At 39.1% G+C, this 23939-nt stretch overlaps 1 long non-coding RNA gene across 1 annotated transcript; it reads left to right on the top strand.

Moving 5' to 3' along the window:
* The first annotated feature begins 1324 nt into the window (after positions 1–1324).
* Positions 1325–23861, top strand: LOC148363552 (uncharacterized). Its single transcript, XR_015850649.1, has 3 exons — positions 1325–1427; positions 23502–23661; positions 23725–23861. It is a non-coding gene; the product is annotated as an uncharacterized LOC148363552 (long non-coding RNA).
* The last annotated feature ends 78 nt before the right edge of the window (positions 23862–23939 follow it).

Raw genomic sequence — 23939 nt, 5'->3', positions numbered from 1 at the left:
ATTGTCCAACTTCTATTTCTCTCTCATCTCCCTTTGCCCCTTTCTCTTTGTCTCTTATTCTACTCTTCTCTCATTTTCTCTCTCACTTTCTTTTCCTTTCCCTCTCGCTGTCTGTATTTCTCTTCTATTTCTCTCTCTCCTTTTCCCTTTCTTACTCTCTCCTTCCATCCCTCTTTCTTAGTCCATCTTTCTTTTTCTTTTTATCTCTCTCACTCCCATCCTCTCTCTTTTTTTCTTCCTCTTTCCTTTCTTTCGCTATAATCTATAAGCCCGGCCCCCGTCAGGGTTATTTTTCTACCATGTGGCCCTCAAGCAAAAATGAGTTTACCACCCCTTGTTTAGCCATATTGAATGCAGAACACAATGCACGATAAGAGTTGCTAAGTAGCAAAACCACGATAAGAAGTGATTACTGAATTAATTAAATTACATTTTTTCAATGGAAGTCAATTGAAAAAAATATGGCAATGATTGCAATTTCCTGACCATCCTTGCCTCTCAGCTCTGATACGTATCCCCCCAAATAGATCTTTGAAGAGGCCAGGAGGATTGTGGGGATGCTCCCTCTGGGATGATGAGATCAGCGTGTTTGCGTTAGTGTGTGGTTGTGTGCGTGTGTGTTACGCCTGAGTGTTGTGTGTGACTCCGTGGCCATTCCGCCATTAAATAGGACATAGAAGATATGGCTCTACAGGAGAGGACATAAATTTTGTGTGCAGGTGTGTGCGTGCATTTTGCTATCTCGATACATCCTTCCGAAATCTCCTAACACATGCAGACTTTAAAACTTTGCTGAAGAACTTTAGCCACTTTTAGACTCGGATGCCCTAAAAGGTAGAGGTGGACGATACTGGGAATTTTTTCATGGCAAAACCAAGCACTTTTAAGCACTCTAAAGGTCATTTTTCCAATGTTTCCAGTACCTTCAAAGGAAGAAATCGAGCTCTGATCAAAAGTTTTTTTGTTATTGTTGACTTTGATTAATAGAATCAAGTTTCTATCTTGTTGCTAGCACATACATGTGCTATTCTGCGCTGCTCTTATCTATGATCTACAACAGACCTGGGCACTCCGGTCCTGGAGGGCCATATGTTCTGCATGATTTTTGAGGTTTCTCTGATCCAATACAGGTGATTCCAATCACCAGTATTGTTAACAAGCACTTGCTAGCTTGCTAACGAGGTTATAATTTGTATCACCTGAGTTAAAGAAGAGCAAACTTCAAAATCTGCCAGGACGTATGGCCCTCCAGGACCGGAGTGCCCAGGTCTGATCTACAATGTTATTGTGTCAAACTGACATTAAGTCTTCCATTTTGCTTTAACAATGCACATACAGCTTCAATACATCACACTTGTTTACAAACACGGAAATGGCTCTATAGGTGTTGGGTAATTTTGGAGTTCAACACAAAAAAAGAAAGTACTGTAAGTATAGAATTAAAATTTTTTGCATTTTATCATCTATTTATAGCAGTGGATAGTTAATCTCTTCAATGTATATTTTACTGTTTGGCATTTTCAAGGATTTTGTGTTGTTGTTTGAATTCACATCTTTCAGTGTGTAAAAATATAAAAGTGTTTTCTATTTCATATTTTTGTGTACATCTGTGAATATTTTAATTTACATTGCGTGTGTTTTTCAGGGTTATACCCTGCATAAGCGGTGCGGCTAATGAGATGAGATGAGATGAGATAATATATCACACAAAAAAATCTGAGGAGCCATTTGGGAACGAACCAAAAGAGCTCTTTTTCTTCTCAGTGAGACAAGCTATAAGAGCCACATCTCGAAAAAACAGACCAATTTCCCATACCTGGTCTGATAAACCTGTCCTGTTGGATGCGAAATTAGGTGACAGTTATCGCTTCACATGTTAACTCGATAATGAGGATTGAAGCCACAATCTGCGTCATTTCTACACTTAAAAATACTTCAGGGATTTTCACTTTTCACGCGGGGTTCTGGTCCCCATCAACCACGATATACTGTTTTTATTCTGCATCTTCTTCATCAACATTTGACTGGGTTGTTGTTTTACACTCTTTACAAGACAAGTAAAATCCTTTAAAACCAAAATCACATGCATATGCATGCACTCACACAGGTCCGAGGTATCTAGGGAAAATCTCAGCTCGGGTTTGGCGCTTGAATCATTCGACATGACGTTTTGTGCGAGACAACAAAGTCCAAATCCCTTCAGGAGACAGCCAGTGGCGCTACAAGCTCACTTTGATGCTTCAGCTGTTTGTTGAACTCCTCAGAGACGTCTGTCGATCGAGTAGCGTCCGCTACAAAGGAGCTCGCTCACTCGGAGGGTGTAATAAACCAGCCATCCCCAAAGTATTCATCCCTGAGTAAAGCTCTCAGAAAACTCCCACAGAACGGCTGCACTGGGAGTGATTTGTTTTCTTTTGGGACTCTAGAGAGAGTCGATGAAAAAAATAACTGAGATAAATGGCAGAGAACGCTTGTTAGCCACCAGAGTAAAGTTGGCAAATTTGGTACGTTCCAAAAATTGCTCAGATTTTTAAAGGGCCACTCTGTATCATGCAGTGTTGTGCACGTTACTTTAAAAAAGTAATTATTTATCGTTACTCACGACTTCTTCCACAAGAGTAACTGAGTTTGTAATTGAATTAGGATTACTCAGGTTGTTGTGTTATAAATCCTTGTAATATGTATCGCACCTTGACAGCAACAGATTATTCTAAACTAGAAGTGCTACAAAAATAAACAATAAGAACTATATTAAAATAACAATAAGCATGTACAAAAACACGCAAAAAAAGTATGTAAACAAGCACCAAAACTAATGTAAACACGCACAAAAATTTGCCCAACTTGCATAAACGCACGCAAGAAAACATATGTAAACAAGCGCCAAAACGAACATAAACACGCACAAAAACGTTCTCAAGTTACAAAGATGCACGCAAGAAAATATTTGTAAAGACACACACCAAAAATGTACATAACACTCACAAAAACATAAGTAACGCACCGCTTTTGACCGTTAGTGTCGACAACGGCATTGCAACTGCGGATAAAATAATGAGATTCGTTACCGAAAAACTAACACCATTTCGTAACAGCGGTATTCCCAACACCGGTAATGTGTGACCACTAGATGTCACTCTACTAAAAAGACAGACCCCTTTTCAGTCTACTGGATGCCCACAGGATATGTGCGCATAGTTGACCCTAAACAGCAGTAGAAGTACGAGTTTGAATAGAGTAAGGGAAGAGTTGCATGTTGAGTAGCGTTTTTAGTTTTAATAAAACAACATGCCTAGCTTTTGTGTGTACGGGTGCACAAATCGCAATCAAAAGGAACACATTTTTTTTGCAATCCCTAGAGGAAAAAGACTTCAAAAGCACCTTAGGAACGTGTGCCTGCAAGCCATTCAAAGACCTGACTTGACCGAGGGCATCATTAGAAATACCTGCATTTGCGGAACCATTAACGTGGCATTATTCTCCATAATATGATTGCCCTGGCGCTGTCGTCTAGAAGTACAGGGCTCGCGCGATGCAGCCCTCATTCGCATTCTCATTAAGCGCAGTAGTATATATGTGTTTGTCTTCTTAATCGCTCTAGTCGTCTCCATCTTGAATGGTCACATGAAAAACACATAAGATAAACAAATTGGAGTAGAGCTGAAAACAGCATCATGTGTGCTGTGTCACGGCGCCTTTGGCGTTCTGCAGCCAAAGGCGTCAACGCTAAATTCCCCACGCGGTTGGCAACAAGTCCTCAGGCTATACGACAGGGCTTCTCTCCTAGCCTTTTTTCCTCTCCACAGACCCATGTTGGAAGAGCAGTGTGGCTCAAGCTCCGCTCCTTTAAAGGGGCAGCGTCACAAGCTGCTATTTCTTTGATATTTTATTTTTAGAAAAGCATTCTGCATTTTATTGCACTATTTTTCTGAGCCAGATAAGCGGCACATTTTGCATTTTCCGTTTTTTTATTTTTTTTTAATCCACCAGATAAATAAAATGGGATTTCTTTATTACATTTATTTAACTTTGCCAAAACAATTAAACAAACTGTAATTCGTTACCATTGTAATGGAATTAAATGTGAAGCTGTATACAGCAACAGAGTAGTCACATAGTGCATCATTCTCCACAGGATACTCTGCATCCAACTTAGTAATTTTTATAGTAGGTTTCTGGATGTGTTGCATTCAATGTAAGGCTTTGAATTCTTTGCGGCTTTAGACAAATTTGTTTTATTTTTTTTGGGGGTCCAATATGTTTTTTTTCAACATTTTAGGTTGCAGACTCCTGGTTCATTCTAACCAAAACATACTGTAATTCTACTCAAACTTAAACTCTAAAACCTAAAAAATGAATTCCATAAAGATAAAAAAATGTCCTCATAATGACTACCATTCCTTAAAAAGATCTTGAAATCTTGAAAATATGAAGGTTAAAAACGAGTTCATAAATACACTCACACATACAGTGTCAGCTTCTCCATCATCTGACCTGAAAGAATATTCCACACAACATGAAGTCATGCAAAGAAAGATGAACCAGAAGAAAAATGAATTAATAGATGTTCGGACAAATGGACGGATGGATAATTTGATGAACGGATAAATGGGAATAACTGGATTGATGCAATTTGGTGTACTAACAAACAGAAGGATGGGCATATGGACGTGAATTGTTGAAGCTCAAGCAAATTCTGTCCCTCCCTGCTATTGCCTTAATTTCGTGAACTACGAAAATTATGTCAACCTTTCCAGTTAGCAGCGGTTCCATTTAATAATTTCCCAGATTTTTTTTTCAGATTTTGGATTTTTCACATTTTCCTTGAACTTCCCCTTTGAACCCCACCCACATAATATTTGAACACAATGCACTCTAGGTATTACTTTTAATTTTCCAAAGAAGAATGTGGATATTTGCATGAACTTGCGCCTTTGCATGTACTCTTTTCGCTCTGATGTTATTCCCCCCTATGTTCCTGCTCGGAAAATGCTGGTCTACTTGTGACTCCAAGAGCCAATAAGAAATCTGCAGGCTCGAGAGCGATTTCCATCCGGTCCCGGGTACTGTGGAATGCTCTGCCTCCGGAGATAAGATTGCAAAAATGACAGTCAAATTAAGTTTTAACACTCCAAAAGCCCCAATGTAATTTGTTTGACCAATAGATGGCACTGTGTTGACTGGTACGAGTGAGGGGCAGTGATACACGGCAATTGGGTGCAGATTTAAGTGGGGATTCCATGGTGTAAAAGAAATACAAATGTATTTGCCTTTGAAGTTAACATCTGTATGAAAATTCAGGTATATTAGTCAAGTCAAGTCAAGTCATTTTTATTTGTATAGCCCTAAATCACGAAGAGTCTCAAAGGGCTTCACAGATTGTTACACTATATTACACAAACTATTTTCAACCGACAAGAGGAGTAGGTTATTCGTATGCAATGGAGTAGAAGTGAGTTTTAAGTTTAGATTTAAACATTTCCACTGAGGTTGCAGATCGAATCTCAGGGGGAAGAGCATTCCACAGCACCGGTGCCCGGATGGAGAACGCTCTCGAACCAGCAGAAGACTTCTTTGCTCTCGGGATCATCAGAAGACCAGCACTCTCAGATCGTAGGCTTCGGACCGGGACATAGTGGCAGATCAGATCTGAAAGATAAGAGGGAGCAAGTCCATGTATGATTTTGTACAATACTAAGAGAACTTTGAAGTCACATCTTTGGCTAACTGGGAGCCAATGCAGGTTAGCCAAAATCGGTGTTATGTGATCGTACTTTTTTGTCCTGGTTAAGAGCCTCGCTGCGGCATTTTGTACTAGCTGAAGAGACTTGATTCTGGACTTCGGGAGACCGGAGAGTAGTGCATTGCAGTAATCGAGACGGGAGGTAACAAATGCATGAATTATTGTTTCCGCATCAGACTGAGACAGTATTGAACGGATTTTAGCAATGTTGCGAAGATGGAAGAAGGCAGTTCTAGTAATTTGCTTTACATGCATCTCAAAGGATAGATCAGGGTCAAATATGACACCTAAATTTTTAACTGAGTCACTCTGTGTGATGTGACATTTGTCAATGTTCACAGCAGTTTTTGAGAATAAGTCCCGGCATTTAGAAGGACCAATGACTAACATTTCAGTCTTTTCAGAGTTAAGACGCAAGAAATTGAGTGACATCCACTCTTTTATCTCAGTGAGACAGGCCTCCAAATTTCCACAGTTTAGTGTGGAAGATTCCTCCAACGGAAGATATAGTTGAGTGTCGTCTGCATAGCAATGGAAGCTGATATTGTACTTGCGAATAATATCACCTAATGGAAGCATGTAAATGTTGAAAAGTAGGGGGCCGAGCACTGAACCCTGCGGAACACCGCAGGTAACATTAAAGGGCTCAGATGTCGTTTCACCATATTTAACACAGTGCGTCCTATCTGAGAGGTAGGATTTGAACCACGAGAGGACAGCTCCTGAGAGACCAATCCATTTTTCCAACCGTTCTAGTAGGATATTGTGGCGCACTGTGTCAAAAGCAGCACTAAGATCCAGCAGCAGCAAAAGTGATGAAGCGCCAGAATCCATTGACATTAGGAGATCATTTGTTACCTTGATCAGAGCTGTCTCAGTAGAGTGGTTAGCCCTGAATCCTGATTGCATGGATTCAAAAAGGTTATTCTCCGATATGAAAGCATTCAGCTGCTGTGCCACTACTCTTTCGAGTACTTTAGAGAGGAAAGGTAGGTTTGACACAGGTCTGTAATTACTTAATATTTCTGGATCAAGGTTGGGTCGTTTCAGTGTGGGTTTAATAACGGCGGACTTAAAAGCTGCTGGAACTACACCTGAGGAGAGTGATGTATTTATAATATTTAGAACTGAAGGCCCAAGGACGCTAAAAAGACTTTTAATAAGTGAACCTGGGAGCGGGTCGAACTGGCAAGTCGTCGGTTTGGCCGCATTCACCACTTGTTTGAGATCATCAAGTGACAGTTCACTAAAACCGGCCATTTTCCCAGGGCAGCCACCCTGTCGTGCATCTGTAAATTTCAGTCCTTTAATACGTGTGGTACCAACAATATCTTTTGCAATTTCTTCCTGTATGCATTGAATCTTCTTAGTGAAGAAGACCATTAACTCCTGAGCAGAGTGTGTCGAACTGTCTGCGATAGGCTGTTGCCTTGTAAGCGATGCTACAGTGTCAAAATATATTAAAAAAATGTTACAAAGTTAATTATATTTCGAAACATAAAATGTGAGATAAAGGTGGTTGTGTTTTATTTTTCTCTGTTTACATGTATTTTTTTTTTTTAATTTATCCATCCATTATATGGACCGCTTATCCTCAATAGGGTCACGGTGATGCTGGTGTCCATCCCAGCTATCTTCGGGCAGTGAGCAGGGGACACCCTGAACTGGTTGCCAGCCAGTCGCAGGCCACACAGAGAAAGACAACTTGCTCGCTCATTCACACCTAGGGACAATTTGGACCGGCCAATTAACCTAAAATGCACTTTTTGTAATGTGGGAGGAAACCGGAGTGCCCTGAGGAAACCCACGCAAGCACTGGGAGAACATGCAAATTTCACACAGGAAGTTTTGATCCTATGACCTCAGAACTATGCCGCACAAGCACTAACCACTGCGCTGCGTGCTGCTCATTTCAAAATAAATTTAAAAACTTCTTTCATGACATTTTCCCATTTCCCAGCTGCCCAGCCGCTGTTCAGTAATAAAGAAGAGAAAAAGAAGAATAAAATTACCCTCAATAAGTTGATTACTCAGAAGAAACGATAAAACGTTCTTGATATTTCCTTTTTTTGAGGGAGAGAACTTTAATCCAGGAAAAAAAAAACATTTGAAACACATCAACTGTCATGCCAATGTTAATTTTTATTTTGAAAAAGGTCATAGGTCAAGAAATGTATGTTTCTTTTACACAAACAAATCACCACTTAAGTCGGCGCCATGTTTGTCTTGCATCCTGCCGCCACGCTTTGCTGTGTAACACTAGCCCTCGCTCGTACCAGATAAGACAGTGTAATCGAGTCAAATATTACAAATTGGGGCTTTAAGACTTACAAAAAACATTGTATTTTGAATGTAGGCCATGTCTTCTAGATGGACAGTTAAAAATGTAGCCTATGCCGTAATAGATATCATTTGAATATAGAATACAATGTACCATTTCAATGCAAAGATACCTCAATTATCCTTTTAGAGCCTGAGTTTGTTTCAGACGCATGAAGTCAATGTTTTTTAACCAGTGTGCCGTGAGACCTTGTCAAGTGTGCCGTGGCAAATCACCCATATCATCTTCGCAACAGCATGCTATTCAGAAAAGTTCCGATCATTTAAGTTACCGTTGCTTTCACCCAATGACCTGAGTAACTCTAACAGCTATCCATATCAGAAGATGGCAGAAGACTATTTTTTTTATATATACAAATGATCTGCTCATGAGTTAATACAGTATATTTGATGAAGCTGTTTAGAATTACACTGCAAAAAACAATAACATACATAAAGTAAATGAAAGATTGTGCACTAATTTTGCTGATTATAATGATTATTTTTACTTAAAAAAAAAAGTTGGAAAGTAGTAAAGAAACTGTTCATCCATCCATCCATCAATTATCTGCACCGCTTATCCTCAGTAGGGTGGCGGGGGTGCTGGAGCCCATCCCAGCCATCTCCGGGCAGTGGGCAGGGTACATCCTGAACTGGTTGCCAGCCAGTCGCAGGGCACACAGGGAAAGACAATTCGCTCGCTCATCCACACCTAGTTAATCTGTGGATAATTTGTCCTAATTTTAACTGTATATATATTTTTTTATAAAATCTATGTAGAAAAACTTCAAAAACAGATAAAGAAGATAGTCTGATCCAAAATTACAGCAGAAATAAACCAAAATGAATAACCTGTATTATCCCTTGAGCCACGGTGACCACAATATGTAGATTTAAAAAAAAACGTTATCAATTTAGAAACTGCATCCTCTAAGTTAAAAAACTTGAATTAAATTTTTAAAAAATACTCATAGTGTGCCTCATTCAAAAAAAAGAAAGAAAGTGTGCCCTTGCCGCAAAAAGGATGAAAAACACTTGTTTAAATGACCAAAGCGGAATTAAACTATGGCTACAAGTCGGTGTCAGTGGTCCTCTAACGTCCCCTGTTGGATTAGACAAGAAGAGCCATAAACCGCCAGTGAAAGTGTAAAAAGTCAAAGGTAAATATTGCGAAAATGTTTAATTAAGATATTGTTGTTCTGCTGACCCTAAAACTGTAACAAGTTTATTTTTGGCGCTGCATTGCTGGTCAAATATCTGTAATTCTATGGCTGAATAAAATTGACAATGACTTTAGACCAATTTAGAGATTTTTTGCTTGTAATATATGACTCCGAGACATGTCAAAATTCACGCCAAAAGAAAACCTTTAATGTCAACCTTGTTATCATATTATCCAAATACTAAACTGGCAATTTTACGTGTAGAAAAATATCTTACATCGCCTTTCAATGTGAATTAAAACAATACAGTCTATCCATAAAGCTTATCACCCAACAGAAGGCCATTCAAATTAATAATATTTTCTAAAATAATTGGGCTTCAACACCCCCCGCAACGCTACTGAGGATAAGCGGTGCAGATAATGGATGGATATATATATATATATATATATATATATATATATATATATATATATATATATATTGGACAAAAAAAACGAATTAGTCTGAAGCCACAAAGAATTCAAAGCCTTACAATGAATGCAACACATCCAGTTGCCTTATATCAAAATTACTAAGTTGGATGCAGTTGGATGATGAAAAACATTAGATGTTTTTTAAAACAGTAAAACGAAACAAAAATATGAACACCAAGGCATAGAAAATACTCCACAGTCTTGAAACTGATCAATCACTAGCATATTTATTTATTTATCTATTTATTTAGTTTTGTATTATTCCTGCAATTGTATTTTTTTATAAGTATTTTTATACGATTGATACAGTCACATTTTATAGTATTTCTGTATTTTTGTAGTATTACTGTTGTTGTATGATTGTAGTACAATCATACAACAACTGTTGTTGTTGTTCCTGTCCGGAGCCTTCGCTCTGAAAATGCTGGTCTACTAATGATCCCAAGAGCCAAGAAGAGTTCCGCAGGTTCGAGAGCGTTCTCCATCCGGGCCCCAGTGCTGTAGAATGCTCTTGCCCCTGAGATTCAATCTGCAACGCAGTGGAACTGTTTAAATCTAGGCTTAAAAAACACTTCTATTCTACAGCATACGAATCACCCATATTTTATGTTGACAATATCTGTTTATTATCTGTTATTGCAACATCCACTGCATCCTGGTCATCCTGGAAGGGGGATTATCTCATGTGCGGTCCCTTCTCAAGGTTTCTTCATGTTCCTCATGTTAAAGTTTTTGAGTTTTTCCTTGCCCTCATGTAGGTTTTAGATCAGGGGATGGTGCAATAATAGTCTGTGGCTTGCAATAATCTGTGGTCTGTGCAGTCCTTTGAGACTCTCTGTGATTAAGGCTATACAAATAAATAAAAATGAATTGACTTGTAATAATTATGTAGCAGTATTTTTGTTCTATAGTACAGTATTACTGTGCTTTTTTTGGTTAAATTTCCTTAGTATTTTTAAAGTGTTTACGTTGTAGTATCTTTGTATTATTTCTTTATTGTTTTTTTATATTTCTGTAGTTGTGTTTGTGTAGTATTTCTGTCGTAATATTTCTGTTGCAGTATTTTTGTATTATAGTTTTTATTTGTTTTTTGTGTGTAGTTTTTCTGTCGAAGTATTTTTGATTATGTCTAAACTAGTATCTTTGTACTATATTTATCATATCTTTCTATTTTTAATATTACTTTAGAAGTATTGTTGTAGTTTTGTTGTAATATTTTTGCCATAGTATTTTTGTATCATAGTATTACTATCGGAGTCTTTTTGTAGTATTTCTGTCGGATTTTCTTGTTTATTAGAATGAAGATGAAATAATATATCAGCTTATTATTATTAAGCACTAAATTTGATATTTAGTTTAGTAGAATTTTTCTCTGAACTTAATTCCTCCCTGGTCAGCATTATATGGTGGTCATATCAAAACCCCTTCCCCCTTTTGTTGAGTGAAAAGACAAAAACAGACAATGAAACAAATTTGCATACATAGTGCAGTAAAAGTATTTGCCTCCTTTCTGATTTCTGTGTTTGTTTGTTTTGTTTTTTTTTCATATATATCACGGACAAGGTTTTCAGATCATCAAACCAATTCTAATACCACACAGAGACAAACCAAGAAAATACAAAATGTAGTTTTGAAATTGATTTCATTTATTAAGGCACAAAACAAATCGTGAAACACTAGGCCTATGTGAAAACGTAATTTCCCTCTGAATATAAAGCAAGCTGGCCCACCTTTGGCAGCGACAACAGAAATCAAACAAATGTTCATGATTATTAGAAATCAGTCTTTCACAATTATGTGGGGTAATTTGTAATTTGGCCCACTCTTCTTTGCAAAATTGTTTAAAATCTGCTACATTGGATGATTCTCCATCATAAACTACCTGTTCTTAATCGAATTTAAATCTGGACTTTGACTTGGGCACTCTAGAAACTTCATTTTGGGTTTTTTGAGCCATTCAGAGGGGGACTTCCTGGGGTGTTTCAGATGGCTGTCCTGCAGCATTACCCCAAAGCGCTCAGTAACAGAACAACTTGTTGTGGTTGACGTAATAATGAATTGTGGTCTTTAGATCCTGAAGATCCTGAATGCAAACGTCCGGCCATCTGTTTGTGCCCTTAAGTGCTTTTGGATCACGCAGCAGGACAACGATCCGAAACACACCAGCAAGTCCACCTCTGAAAGGTTCTGGATTGAGCAAATCCGGATTTAAATCCAATTGAGATGCTGTGGTGTGACCTTGAACAGGCAGTTCATGCTAGATATTCTCCAATATGGCAGATTTGAAACAATTTTGCAAAGAAGAGCGGGTCAAAATCCCATCCATAGAACCAATGTAAATATGTACTGTTTATTCATGAGGTGTTTGTTATATGTAAAGTCAAGTCAAGTCATGTTTATTTGCATAGCCCTTAATCACAAGGAGTCTCAAAGGGCTGCACAGACCACAGATTATTGCAAACCACAGATTATTATTACACCATCCCTAAAATCTGCATGAGGGCAAGGAAAAACTCAAAAACCTAAATATGAGGAAAATGAAGAAGCCTTGAGAAGGGACTGCACATCAGATAAGCCCCCTTCCAGGATGACCGGGCTGCAACGAACAATACACAGATATTGTCATGGAACAACATTTATTATTTACATTTATTTTGCTCCCTCACATAAACCAAATAGTACTGGTTTCCATGGTCACCAGTAGCAGGAGAAACATCCTGATCTGACTCAGATACAGCACCTTCATCATCTGGTCACCATTGTTATTTGGGGTAAAGCGTCATCCCGTTCTTCAGAGATGAGCCAGACATTGGCACTTGCCCCTAAAAGATACTGATACCAGTTCCTAAATCTCTGGGGAAGGATATTTTTGTCTGAAAATGTGAGTACTACAATGTACAATACACAACTGCATCACTTGTGGCTTCCAAATTTTTGTTGAAGAACAAACTTTGTGGCAAAGACGTTTAGGCCTTTTTTTTTCTTTTATGTTATATCGAAAGGCTTTTTGTGTGGTAAAGGAATTTTTAATACAATGATTCCTTAAATAATAAAGGAATAATTGTCATCAGAAACAAGACGGACCAGTTCTTTTTGGAACGTAACCTCAGTGGTAGACCAGGGTTCACTCTTTTCCACTAACAACTAGTAGACACTGTATCAGTCTTCATTTGGGGTAGTTACTTTTTGGTTATATACTTGGGCTTATCGAACATTTTTTGGAAGAAATTTGCTCTTTTAATATTCATAGTCCTGCCATAGTTATAATGTTGGCGTCAAACCAGCTTTAAAGCTTTAAAATTTTAGCAGAACATTTAAATCATCCACAAGAAAAAAACAATTACACCTGAAAGTAGCACGTTATTCTGAAAGTAACTATTTACAAATTATTGTATATTCTCACATTGAAGCCGACCCCCTAAAACTGCTAAATCATAGCCACTTAATAAAATAAATGGAAGAAAACGTAAACACCAACATGTGTATATCTGGGCTTGTACAAACTTGAGAGTTAGCAAACAAACCCTGCGCCGAGACATTCCATATGCATGTGGTCTTTTGTCAACAAACTACTAAGATTTCTTTTTCCATTTCTAGGCAATATATTTGATTTATTTCTCCAGGAATGGTGTATTGTAAAGTAATTAAACAGATAAAAAGACTAAAATCAGCACTCTTTTACTGTAAAAACTAATGTTTGCTCCATTGATTTTGTTGTTCCTGTATGAGACACGCCCCCCCCCCCCCCCCCCCACACACACTTGCTGTCTAATATTTGCTACTGTTGACACACAACCAGGGCAGCACGGCGGCGCAGTGGTTAGCGCTTGTGCGGCACAGTTCATGTCATGGGAACCTGTCGTGGGTTAAAATCCAGCTCCAGACATTCTGTGCGGAGTTTGTATGTTCTCCCCGTGCTTGCGTGGGTTTCCTCCGGGCACTCCGGTTTCCTCCCACATTCCAAAAACATGCATTTCAGGTGAATTGGCTGGTCCAAATTGTCCTTAGGTGTGAATGAGCGAATGAGTTGTCTGTCCCTGTGTGCCCTGCGATTGGCTGGCAACCAGTTCAGGGTGTCCCCTGCCCACTGCCCAAAGATGGCTGGGATGGGCTCCAGCCCCCCCGCGACCCTAATGAGGATAAGCGGTACGGCTAATGAGATGAGATGAGACACACAACCAAATACTCGCATATAAAGTCACTTAAATACACAAGAGATAGCAGCTTACTGACATAAATGTAAACGTTTTTTTTAATTCGTTTTTTGTACTTGTTTTTGTTTTTATCATGTAAAAAATAAAGTTTCATTCATTCATTCGTTCGTTCTTTCATTCATTCGGGGGCGGCAATAGCTCAGGAGGTAGAGCGCTCATCTTGACACTTATAGTTGCAAAAGATGGCCTACCTCACTGTTAGGTTCAGGGGGCATTTACATTTTCACATTATTTTTCTGCGCCTTAAATAATTGAACCCACGTTTCAAAAGTGCATGTCATATTTCCTTGGGTTGTCTATGTGTGATATTCAAATTTGTCTAATGATTTGACACCTATTGATAAATCAGGATTGGGCAATTACTTTTTCACGGCACTGTCTTTTCACAAAGTTTCTTCATTTTCCTCATGTTGAGGTTTTTCAGTTTTTCCTTGCCCTCATGTAGGTTTTAAATCAGGGAACAGTGTCATCATAGTCTGTGGTTTGCAATAATCTGTGGTCTATGCAGCCCGTTGAGACTCCTTGTGATTAAGGGCTATACAAATAAACATTACTTGACTTGTCTCTTTAAACCTCTTCCCTATCTTCATTCTTTTAACTATTTGACTCTTATTACATTATTACATTTTCAAACTTCCATCCAATCATTCCCTTACTTTCTCTCTTTTTCCTATATTGATCTCTTCATCATCTTTTTACTCATTTTCTGAATCCCTCATTTTCTTTTTTCGCCTCCTGGAAGATTTCATCCCGCAGGCGGCAGCAGGTAATCCCCGAAAGTATTTTTTTTTCATCTCTTTCTCACTCTCTCCTTTTTTTTCTAAGCGGTGAGCGCAGTAAGTGATAAACACCTTCCTCTTCATCCTCACTCACTTCTGGGAAAATAAACTTCAAATTTTATTTGCGCCCCCCTTCTCCCACCCCATTTCCATCTTAATCTCAGATCCACTTAACACAAACCAGCTTTCCACCGGGAGTTTGTAATTCTATTTTTCCAGGTGCTCAAAAATGGTGTTTAATCCAGGGTTCTTACATCTTAAGGCCAGTTAAATTCAAGACTTTTTAAAACGTTTTAAATGCCAAATTTAAGTTAACAAAAAAGTGCGTTAGAAGGTCCTTGGTTGACTGATAAGAAAAGCACTATAGAAATGCAGTCCATTTACCATTTGTTTGCACCGGCTTGGCGCTCATTGGATGCCAACTGTCTATCGTTTGGCCGCCTAGCTTGGCGTTAGCGCTGGTTTTGCAATGTCCCCAGGTTTGTTTCAGGCCAGTTTCGCGTTTGCCGCCATATCCAATGCCGCTTTTTGTTGTTGGTTTACCGGTTAGCCTGGCTGCTCAACGTTTGTTTTTTGATCGACAAGCACCGATTTTGCCATTGTCCTTGGTTTGTTTATTCCAGGCCGGCTTTGCATTTGTTGCCATAGCTATTGCCTCTTTTTGTCATTAGTCTTCACGTTAGCAAAGCTGCTCACTGCGTGTTTTTTAGTCGGCCAGCCTCATGTTTTTGCTGCGGCCGCCTTTTTATTATTCGATTCTGGTTACCGCCCGTTAGCGCTCCGTTAGTTATTTTTGCCAGTAAGCCCCTTTCTGTCTGCTTGCCCTTTGTTGAGCCTAGGCATTCTGTGCAAAGATTACAAGGACTTCACTTAAAAATCTAGTTACCTGTTAACCACCCTGAGTATGCCCATCTCTAAGGAGTGTAACGCCTGGTTAGTACTCGGATGACAAACTGCCAGGTGCTGTAAATAGGTCATTTGGTACACGCTCTGCTGCGACAGCATTGACTATACCCCCCCGGTTCAGCTGGGAAATGTTTTCCCCATAAGTGGACCAAATCAATTGAATCATTATTATTATCATAAAAACTTGGACTAATCATCACATTAGATATGATAGTGAGGGGGTTGATAGAGTGCCAGCATTCTCAGCATGATATCACAGCCTCAGAAAGTCAAAAATGAGACAGGCTGTCTTCAAAATGTATTATCTTGGAAAATAATTTGCAAAACATTTACTATATCCTTACATTTTGCATATTTTAGATTTTGGGAATACCTCCAAGAGTTTCTAATTCTATTTTTCTAAAAAGAAGACGAGGGGGAGAAGATTTTTCCCTGGACATGAGACTGTTAACAACAAGCTCCAAACATGCGACACAGCAAGAACTCTGCAAAGTGTGATAAGGAAGGGAGAGGAAGAGGAAGATAGGATGAAGATCAACCAGGATGAGGTTCGATGGATGTGAGGAAGAAGAAATGAGATGAAGAGGAGGGGACGGGTTGCCATGTGTGAGGAGATTGCAGGAAGGCAAAGTCCATGAAAGAGCGCAAGGCAATGTGTACGCTTGGGAATAACCGTGATGATGGGGAGGAAAAAAGGAGGAAAGCAGAGGGGATCTTGGGTTGCAGGTGAGATTATACTAGTGCTGGGAATTCCAGCTGTTTTTAGAGAAAGCAGCTTTTTTGGCTCAGCTTACTAAAAAAGAGCTCCCAAACGGCTCTTTTTTGTTGCTTTATTCCATAATAATAATAATAATAATGCATTATATTTAAAAGCGCCTTTCAAGACACCCAAAGACACAGTACAGACAATGAGAAAATACAATGTAAAAAATTGTTAGCGAAATATTAAATAAAAACAAGACATAAAATCATAAAAAACATAGGAAATGGAGAACCTATGTGTTGTAGGCAGTCCTGAACAGGTGTGTTTTTAGACGGGACTTAAAAGTGGAGAGAGGTGTACAGTTTTGGAGGTCCGGAGGTAGATTGTTCCAAAGCTTTGGAGCAGCGCGACTGAAGGCTCTGGCTCCCATGGTGCTCAGGTGGGCAGGGGGCACTGACAGTCGGAGGGAGGACGAGGATCTGAGGGAGCGAGTGGGGACGTGCACCTGGAGAAGGTACATACACCACCATTGTATTTTATTGCTATAAAAAAGAAAGAAAATGAAAATAAAACAAACAAAAAAAGGACAAAAGAAATAAATAAAAATGAAAAAGCAAAAAAAATCAAAAGGGGAAAAAGACGGAAAACCAAAAAAAGCAAGAAAAAAGATGGTTAGAAAAAAAATAAGAAAAAGTAAAATGCTAGGAGAAAAGTAAGAGAAGAAATCAAAAGAAAAGGAAAGGAAAAAAGAAGATGAACAAAAAAGCAAGAAAAATAGTAAAAACCTTGGGAAAAAAAGAGAAAAATAATATTCAAAAAACAGGACCGCCTCCTTTTATTAGCAACAATAGTGTAAAATCCATCCATCATCTGCACCGCTTATCTTCAGTAGGATCACAGGGGTGCTGGAGCCCATCCCAGTCATATTCAGGCAGTGGGCTGGGAACACCCTAAACTGGTTGCCAGACAGTCGCAGGACACACAGAGACGGACAACTCACTCGCTCATTCACCCCAATTTGACCAAATAACCTGAAATGTATGGTTTTGAAAATGTGGGAGGACAACGGAGTGCCCGGAGAAAAACCCTTGTAGACACGGAGAGAACATGCAAACTCCATAGGAATGCTGTGGTAGATAGACTTGAACTCTGAACCTCCACACCATGGGGCTGCACGCTAACCACCGAGCTGCAGTGCCACCACACTGTGGTACCTGTACTTACAAATTTAATTAGTTCTCGGAGTAGCTTTGTAACGTGAAACATGTGTAATAAGAACGAAATGGCACTAATCTGTTCCAGGCCCCCCAAAAGTATGATATATATATATATATATATATATATATTTTTAAATCATAAAATAGCATCAGAACATAAAGCAAAAACATGTTAAAAGTACTGCACAATAAACATAAAACGAGAACCACATATTGTAAAAAAACAAAGGCCGAAGGAAATAATACAAATATTCATTTACCTTTTAACTAGCCTATTTGTTCACTGATCCTCAGTTTTTGCCTCGCATTTCCTGAAAAACTGATCCAACAATGTCTGCTTTTTCTGGCTTATGACAATCCGTCGGACGTCATTATGATGAGCAATAGCCCGACCTGTCAACATTTTTTTGGGTGACTCCTTTCCACAAATTCTGAGACTTCATGGAATTTTGCAAAAATGTCTTTAATTTGAGCTGATGGAACGATAAATGCATCCTTTGCCTTAGCTCAATTTCTCATGCACGGCGTTGTGCGTTTTCATACTTCTCTATTATCTCTTGCTTTATTTCGATGGGCAGAAAAATTATCTTCCTCTTATTTTCTCCTTGTCCCTTTTTCTCATGTCTTTTGTGGGGTCCATTGTGAATGATATATCTTCGTAGAGATACCATACAGTGGACTGTTTACAGAGTGGGAAAGGGACAAGAACAGCATGCCGGGATTCACACATACGCGCCGGTTGCCATGTAAAACTCTTGGAGCGGTGTATGGCAACTCGTACTATATTTCTGACGTTGTATCCTGAAATGTGTTTGTGACTAGAGGCAAAATTGTCCCGCACAGGTACTTTGTAACCTTAAACTTTTGTGTTCCTGGAATGTGTTCCTGTGTAGGGCGTTATCCCAAACACTGGCCATTCCTATGATTAAAGGAAAGCCAACATGAAGAATTTTGCAGAAATTCCCTTAAATAAACTGTAAATCTTTCAGGGGGTGGCATTTTATAATGTGAATACTAGAGCTTGCACGATTCCCAGAAATATAACCCATATTGCGATGTGACGTAGTGTAATTGTGTAATCGCAAGACACTGCGTTTTTTAAAAGGATTTATCCACAGCAACCTTAATAAAGCTCCAAAAAAGAGCGCACTGTTTACTTAAGATCGACGCCAAAGCAATTTGGTCAAATTAACCTAAAATCCCAATCCAAGACATATCCAAAGTAATTTGAATGCTGATGTTTAACCGTTTGGAGAATCTGGACGGTTTTGTTCTTTTTTGAAACGTAAAATCTGAAGTTTTGGCCCCAACTCAAATAAACATTGCAAGTGCTACTAACTTTGTGTAATACAAGTTGAAACTTACAGAAACAGTTTTTTTTCACACCTGATTTGTTTTGTTGTTGTTGCAATTATATGCCTGCAGATTAGTGTAGCATGGGCATTATAACAATAATAATTATTATTATTATGTATTGTTTGGTTTGATTTGATATTGTCCTTAGTTTACAATCCAACGTGCAAAAGTTTTGGTCACACAAGGAACAACTCTGTTTCCCTACTTTGCTTTTTCTTGAAGTTTGAGGTGGTGATGAAGGGGTTCCTTGTTACATTAGTAGAGGTAGCAGTAATGGATTGTGTACAGTGGGGTAACAGATAACCGATAGTTCAAAACTTAAAACACAAGATCAGAAACACACTGTGCTAAATAAAGAGTACACATTGCTTCGAGGTAAAAGAAAATAATAATAATTACTGTAATTACAAATAATCACAAATGCCCAAGAAGCTCAACATCCAAAAGCTTAGCATCATGTGGGCTCATCACAGATCTCTCTAGGTTCGAGGTTGAACTAAACTTGAAGGGAAATCAATGTTTTTGCCTTCAAAGAAATTCTTTACCCCTTTGTGCTGTGTGACATAGTCCTGCATGAAACCGCAGGCTGATTGGGCGATGCACGCAGGTAAGACACCATGCACTGAAGGTTCTGTCACCCATTTGGCATTCACACGGCCATGTAGCTGTACAAGAGGCCCAACTCCTGTTGCAGAAAACATACCTCAAACCACGACACTTCCTCCTCCAACTTTCATTGACTTTTTTACACACTTTGGGTTTAGTCTTTCTTCTAATGTGTCACCTGACAAAATTCTTCCCATCAGACCCAAATAAATGAAATTTGCTTTCATCACTGGACCAGTTCTCCTTTGTCCACACATCATACTGCTCAGCAAAGCTCAGTCTAGATGTTTTATTTTGTTGCTAATGAGAAGTTTGGTCACTGCAATGTAGGTATTCATTCAGAGTGCTCTTAAACAGTGAGACGCTATATGGTGAGACACGGTATAGCGAGAAAGTTCCTTACCATGTTCAGCCCTTACCTGGCAAACAATTCCGGCTGCAGTGTGGAAAAAGTGACCTATATTCTCTTGCATTTGTGTTCCGTGGACGACCAGCATTCTTGAGCAAATTGAATGAGTTTGGAGTTGTCTAAACATTCAATATTATTAAAATCTAGGATTTGGAACAATTAACTTGTCTTGCTATGGCTGATAGGGTCATTTCTTTAATTTTCATGTGGATAAACTGTTGCCGGAGGTTTAGGGTTGGAATAGGGTTCGATAGAAAATCAAGGAAACTACCTCCATGTGCTAGATTAGCGCCATTAAGTGGGAGACACCTTAAATTGTTCTGTTATTATGATCAATGCATTTTGGGCAGAACAAGGGTTTTTTTCTCAAAATGCTTTATTCCTTTTGTGTAGTAGTAGCATGGTATAGACACAACAAATAACATTAAACTGTTGAACAGTGAAAATGGCATTTTTCAGAATTATTCAATTGTTTGTAATGTTTTCTCTAATTTCGATCTTCAGTGTATGTCGGTTATGCATCCAAATTTGAAGTGCTAACAATTTTTTTTAAAAATGGAGCATAAAACACGCTTTTCAATGAGATGTTTTCCCAAAATCGTGCAGCCCTAGCAAGTACTATCAAGTTCAGCGCAGTGAGCAGGGTGATCACCACCTGTGCACCGGTGACCCGTTATGTCGACAGCACGTTGTATTATTCATCGGCGACCTCTCAGGTGGAATCGTGAAACACAAAACTGGCGCGAAGCGCGCTCGGGCGTCATGAATGATGGATGAAGGAACATCACTGGAAATCCCAAATGAGCTCATAATTCATAACAAGCAGCGATTTGCATTCTGAACACCCTGACGGCAATATGCTCGCCAGATAAGAACACGATGAGGCAGATGCTGCTGGCCAGTCAAGACGTCAGGAATTACTAATGACTACTCATATTGGAAAAATAAAAATTGTGTGAAAAGATCGAATACTTCTTTCGCTTTTAAATCTATTTCTATACTCTTAAACATGCAAAATGTGAGTAAATAGTTCATGGGTCAGAAACCTATGGCTCGTCGGCCAGATATGGCTCTTATCATAACTATATCTGGCTCGGAGGTAAAATTAAACCTTCACTATTTTCCTGGATCGTTCCAATTGTGATTTAAGCATTGACACCGGTTCACCATAGTCAAAGTAGCATTATTTACCTGTGGGTTTAGTCCAGGATATAGAAAACATAGTCTCAACTACAGTTTACAATTATGGTGTCACACCAACAACCCCTTTTTGGCTTATCGTTAAGGAATCCATTATATGAAAGCTCATCACGAAATATATGTTCAGGCCTTCGCTGCTCTCTAAATATGTCGGTATCCTTCTCATTTGCAGTATCTTGTGGCATTTTTACAAAAAAACTCGCACTTTGTTTTGAAACCATTATTTAGGACAAAAATTGCTTTCAAAATGAGCCTCAACACCCCTATGTTAGTGGAAGGGAGACACGTTTTATTTGGTACACTTACCGTAAATTCCGGACTATAGAGCGCACCTGATTATAAGCCACACCCACCACTTTTTAGGTGATTTGTCACTTTTGTACTTTTATAAGCCGTACCCATGTATAAACCGCGTGCGCCCGCATTAACACTTGTGACACAATCACAAGTCTAACCCAGACCGTGCTTTATGTTCCGTAATTGTAACTACATAGATAGTACACAATTCTAGAACCACAGTTGGCTTCATACCTGGAAAATGATACCCGTAATTAACGTATGATGCAGACTTGTAAAGTCCGGGGCCCATTGAAAGTAATCCAAGGAAACAAAATTTATATTCCCAAAGTTAAGGGTGGGAAAAATACATATCCAGTATTGTCCGCAGTAATGCCCATCAGCCCGCATTTGCTCCGCCCCTTCTTTTTGATTCGTCTGTAGAACACATAACAGAATAAAGCTCTAAAATAAACACATTACCAAAATATACAGTTGCAAATACATATTATACATGGTTACACATATTTACGAAGAAAGACGGTACACCGAGAGAGTTTTCAAAGCTTTAATAATGATAATATAACTTTCATCCCAAACCGTGCCTTTGAAAGGTACCAACACGCTAGTAGGATCACGCTCGCAATGTATCAAGCGTGCCAGTTAAAAAAAGCATTCTGTAATTGTAAAATTCACGGAAATTCGTCCTCAACTTCCTCCTCATAACTATCGCCATCAAGGGCGTCTTCCTCATTATCGGAACGTACCCTAAGTCTACAGACAATGTATGCTTAAACTTAGAGGCTGCAGTCTTTCTTGGCGCACATATTCTACTGGTCTTAATCTTACCTTTTATACTCTAGCGCCGCAGGGCTGAACATTTGGGAAAAAAGTAGCAGCTTATAGTCCGGAATTTACGGTATATCTATATGTGAAAAAGGCCCTGGTATTGTTCTAATTTTTAAAATTGTTTACGACATTTGACATGATTTTTTTCCATAAAATATATATAATTCATCACTATATTCCAATTATTTACAGAGAAAATGCATTTTCGAGACAGGCTGTCTTGTCTTTGACTTCATGAGCTTTGACGTGGAGGAAGACAGGCACGCATGCAAGCCAGTCTCCAAATTGGTTTATATTTTAGTTCGAGGTTACAAGTGTTTAAAGCAATATTTCAGTAGTTTTTGTGGAAAATATGTTGTGTCACAAGTTTATGCAGTGATGATACAACAAAGGGTGAGCAGCCGAAAAAGGGGTATCTGGCAAAAATAATACGGGGACTAACCAGGGCCGATCAACAAAAGGCAGCGGCAGCCTCTGTGGAAAATCCAAGGCCGACCGACCAAAAAACACGCAGTGGGCATCTAGGCTAAGTGGGGACCCACAATGAAACGCAGCAATGGCAACAAGTGCGAAGCTGGCTCGGAATAAACCAAGCAACACTGCAAAAGCGGCGCTCACGCTCGGATAGCTGGCCAAATGGCACACTCTAGGCAGCCAATGAGCACCAACTACGAGCAAACAAAACCGGAAGCCCTAGGCAGCCCCGGGCCCGTAATTCAAAACGATACTAACCGCGACACACGTGGCCAAAAACACAAACGAAAAGCCACAAACACCTTCCTAAAGGAGGAAAAGTTAAACAAGGAACTATTGGATTATTAAAATGTGTCACCGAGTATGTTGTCACTTTCACATCAGTTTTCCATCTCGATTGGTTTTATTAATCATGACATTTTTACTTTGATAATCACATTTGCCGTTTAGTTGTAATCAATGCACTTATGTTCATCCACGTATTTGAATTATTTACTTGCTGTATTCATATGATGTTTGAATGTTTCCTTTATATCGGTCCTTTTTTTTAGTCAGCCCCTATCCTATTATACAACCTCTAAAATACAGCTGCGTCTAGTTTTAACAAAGGGCTCTCGTGAAGATATGTATTCCTTTCGTTTAAGTTTCATGTTCCACCTTGCCATCCCCTTTCCTATAAAAATTGTGGTAAGCCATTTTTCGATGCACTTCTGTGGGAGAACCCTCTCCAGATCAGCCGGCCCAGAGTATACCTTGTTTTATGCTTTTGTAACTTTGTCATAAAAGTCCTCAGCTAAACTGCTTCCTTCAGCTCCTCTTTTTTCAGTCCAAATACTCGGTCCGAATCTCAGAAGTTGAACACAGAGCGAGACACGGAATGACTACACCAATCGGCAAACTTACCCCACGCAGCTTTGGAGGTTGAGGGCACAAAACTCCAGCATAACAGCCACAAGGCCCGCAGCAACAGGGTAAGTTGTTCCAAGTTCTCCATGTAGAAAAGAGCCTACCTATAACCGTTGTCTGTTTCAAAGGTCACCTCACGTGTGGATGTGTGTTGTATTTCTTCGATGACATCACAGCTAACTTGCCAGATGGGTCAATTTCAAGACCAAATTTCTCGAGGCCCCCAGCGTGTGGAATATTTTGCGCTATATTTGCATAATTGTGGGAAAGAACACTTACACGTTTTGTGTTGGTTAAAAATAATTGTGTTTGGGAATACCTTTAAGGCAAAACCATTGAAAAG

The sequence above is a fragment of the Urocampus carinirostris genome, chromosome 6, assembly GCF_059441175.1.
Source record: "Urocampus carinirostris isolate Australia breed hairy pipefish chromosome 6, RoL_Ucar_1.0, whole genome shotgun sequence".
Lineage (NCBI taxonomy): Eukaryota > Metazoa > Chordata > Actinopteri > Syngnathiformes > Syngnathidae > Urocampus > Urocampus carinirostris.
Note: the sequence above shows the minus strand (reverse complement) of the source record. Positions and strands in the feature narration are given on the sequence as shown.